The following is a 3,604-nucleotide window of genomic DNA, read 5'->3' on the forward strand; positions in this document are numbered from 1 at the left end:
CCCGGAGGCTCAAAGCCTTGGTACATCAAGCCCTTACCATGCAGGTTCCGTTCCCAGGGCAACATGGATGCCTCCCCCTGTCTAGCTATTTGCCTCCCCCGGAGACTCTGAGATTTTTCTCCCTCATCTATCTGAGCCTTCTGGGAGAAGTTGGAAGCCCATGTGCCCTTCGTACAGCCGACCTGACATATCCCTGCCCTGTGCAGCCCCTGATGCACTGCTGAGGCGTGATCTTCCACCTTCCTGTTTCAGGGCCTCGAGGTGGTCTCTGGAGTGGGCTCCACAGCCTGAAGGTGGCATTTGCCCATGGGTGGTTGCAGTGTCTGCAGACAGAGAGCAGGCACCAGCGGGACCCCAGAGTTGCCGAGGGCACCCGGGGGAGGAGCCAGATCGCTGTGCCCCCAGGCAGTAGGTGCGAGAGGGGGTCCTGGTCTGGAACCTGAGGAGAGGGGAGGAGGGTCTCCTTGCTGCAGGAGTCTGGGTGGGGTGAGCTCCTGGCTGCAGGGCACCTCTGGCTACAGAAGGGGACTATGGGAGAGACAGGGGCTCTGACTGTGGGGGAAGGGGACTCCTGGCTGCTGACACGGGAGGTGTGGGAGGGGATTGCCAGATTGCAGGGATGATGGGATTAGGGAGGGGGCTCCTGGTCAAGTGCTGGGAAAGAGGAGGTGGGCGCATCCAGCTGCAGGGTTGCATATGATGGTTGGAGTGGCTCCAGCTGTAAGTTCTGCCATCAGGGGCTGTACACCAAGGTGAAAGAGGCGCTTCCTGCTGTGGAGGTGGGGGATGCAGTGAAGGGCTCTGAGCTGCAGCAGTAGGGGTGGGAGAGCATGGGCTGTGACACTGGGCAGGGGAGATGCTTCAGGCCCTGCATTTGGGAGTGGCTGGTCTCTGGCTGTGCGGTGGGGGTGGGCTGACTGGCACCAACATCCCTTTCTCCCCTTTGCACTCACAGGCTGCGTCAGAGACTGCAACAGTCAGCACACATTCCTGTCTGATCAGGCTTCCTCCCTCAAGTCCTCTGCGATGGCTCTGGTGACGCTTCGGGACTGGTGCAGGAGGATGGGTGCGAACGCAGAGCACTCCCTGCTCATCCTGGATAGCCCTGATGACTGTGAGGACCATGAGTTCCAGGAGGCCGTGCGGGCTGCCCTGTCGCCCCTGGGCAGGTACCGAGTGCTCACCAAGCACTTCAGAAAGGAGCTCGGGGCCAGGGCAGCCTTGGTGGAGTTCGCTGAGGGTTTAAACTGAAGCTTGATTCCCTGTCGAATACCAGGCAAAGGACACTGGAACATGATCTCCCTGCCCCAGGCCCCTGATGCTGATTTCAGGATATACCCAGTTTCCCTGCACAGCCCCAGGGGCAAGCAGTGGCCAAAGGTGCAGGTGAGGCAGGAGCTGCAGGTGAGGAAGACAAGGCAGGTGATGGAGGAGCTGCAGGTACAGCAGGAGCCATAGGTGAGGCAGGAGCTGTGGGTAAAGGTGAGGTAGAAGCCACAGGTGAGGGGGGATCTGCAAGTGAGGCCGGAGGTGCAGGTGAGGGAGGAGCTGGAGATGAGTTGAGAGTTGCAGAAGAGGCAAGAGAGTCAGATGAGGGAGCCACAGGTGATACAGGACCTGCAGGTGAGGCAGGAGCTGTGGGTGAGGCAGGAGCTGCGGGTGAGGCAGGAGCTGTGGGTGAGGCAGGAGGGACAAATGTAACAAGAACCTGGGTCCAGCCTTGGTGTTGCACCCTGCAGGCTGTGCTGGAAAACAGGGCCTACCAGGAACTAAGACCCTTTTCCGGGAGGGAGCAGCCAGGCTTCGAGGAAGAGTCCTTTGAGAGCTGGGTGGAGTGCGCCAGGGATATGCTGCAGCTGTGATACCATGCGTCGGAAAGGGAGAGGAAGAGGTGGCTGCTGGAGAGCTTGGGTGGCCTGGTCCCGGACGTCGTGAGCGGCCTCCTGGAGGAAGATCCCAACTTGGCGGTGCTGGACTGCCTGGCGGCAGCGCTGGAGCAGGTATTTAGGAACCGGGACACTCGAATGACTTCCAGGCTAAAGTTCCTGACCTGCATGCAGGGGCCCTTTGCCTTCCTGGTACGCCTGGAAGGCCTGCTGCAGATGGCCCTGGAGAAGGGGGCCGTCCGCCCGGCCCTGGCCAATCACCTGCTACTGCGGTAGGTGCTGCCTCAGGCCTGCCCTAGGGAGGCCCTCCAGAATACCCTGAGGGGTTGCAGCTGGAGAGGAGGCCACCCAGCTTCCTGGGGCTGCTCCAGCTCATCCAGGAGATGGAGGTGGGGGCGGCCTCCCCAGTGAGGAGCCAGCAGGGTGTGGCCTGGCCAGTGGCCGCAGTGGAAAGTGAAGACCCAGTTGCCGCCCAGGCAGCTCCTGCCCATGGAGATGCTGCCCAGGCTTCCTTAGCCCAGGGGGACGCCAGCCAGGCTGACCTCAGTGTAGAAGATGCTGCTGAGACTGCTCCTGCCACCAAAGAGGCTGTCAGGTCCACCCTTGCCACTGGGGAAGGTGGAAATGCCCCTGCAGAGCTCAAAGGAGCCAGAGGGCCTTGTCCAGGCAGGAGGCCAGGAGGCTGAGGAGCCCCCCAAAGGGAGGCTTAAGTTCATCCTGGAGGAGTTGGAAAATGAGGACAGGGCCAGGAAGGTGGGCCAGCGCAAATCCTCCCCAGGCAAATAGGCTCAGAGGGCCCCAGGGCCTCCTCTCCTCTCAGGCTGCAGCATCCTGGAGGCAGAGGGGAGGCCAGACCAGGGCTGGTCCCTCATCCCACATCAGGATCGGGGTCCCCCACCTCCCTCCAAAGGGCCCTGGCCACCACCATCAGCCCTTCTGGTGACCCAGATGACCACGTTGATACCAAATGGGGTTGGGGGAGGTGCCCTTCCTTTGCACCCAGTGCTGCACCCAGCCCTAGCCCCAAACTCTGCCGTCTCCAGGGTTCTGGCCTGGAGGGAGTCCTGAGTGGCCAGCTGCGGCCTGGGTGGGGGCACCTGAAGATGTCTGTCTCCCACCCCTTGTCCTGGGTTGGGAGAGACAGGGGCAAAGAGGTCCTCTCAAGGGTGCCAACCGCCTGGGTCTCCCAAAAGGGTCGCCCCACTTGCCGTCCCCAGGGCAGGCTGCCCCCTGTTCTGGGAAGCCCACCCTCACCTGTGTAGGCCCCGTAGTGACCCAGCAGACGCCCACCCACTGCTAGCTGTCGTTCCTGTGCAAAGTTGTGTGTTGTGCACCCACCTGGGCAACCGCCTCTAGGCGCGGAGCATGTGCTGTGAGCCTCCTGCGAGCCCAGGTTCTGCTCGCTGCTGTCTGTCCTGCATCTTAAACACCACCTCTGCTTTCCTGGTGTAGATTTAGGCCAGTGGCTGCTTGTTCTCGTGGAGCTGTGTGTGTTCTTCTCTGAGCAGCTCCTCCTCAGAGGCCTTCAGCATAGACCCAGGAGATGGTGGGAAGGAGGAACCAGGGCACGGCGGATGCTCACCCTGTGACCATGATGGTGACCATGACTGTGGGAGGAAGAGCCGGACCCGGGATGGAGTGGGGCTGCCCTGCCTGAGGCTCCCAGGAGAGCTTCATGCTTTGGCGTTCCACCCCTGTTACTCGTGACTGTTTCCTCG

At 61.7% G+C, this 3,604-nt stretch overlaps 1 pseudogene; it reads left to right on the forward strand.

Annotated features, from left to right (window-relative positions):
- The first annotated feature begins 1,026 nt into the window (after positions 1–1,026).
- LOC115898608 lies at positions 1,027–2,672 on the forward strand (annotated as a pseudogene).
- The last annotated feature ends 932 nt before the right edge of the window (positions 2,673–3,604 follow it).

Source organism: Rhinopithecus roxellana, chromosome 7, assembly GCF_007565055.1.
Source record: "Rhinopithecus roxellana isolate Shanxi Qingling chromosome 7, ASM756505v1, whole genome shotgun sequence".
In the NCBI taxonomy this organism is placed as follows: domain Eukaryota; kingdom Metazoa; phylum Chordata; class Mammalia; order Primates; family Cercopithecidae; genus Rhinopithecus; species Rhinopithecus roxellana.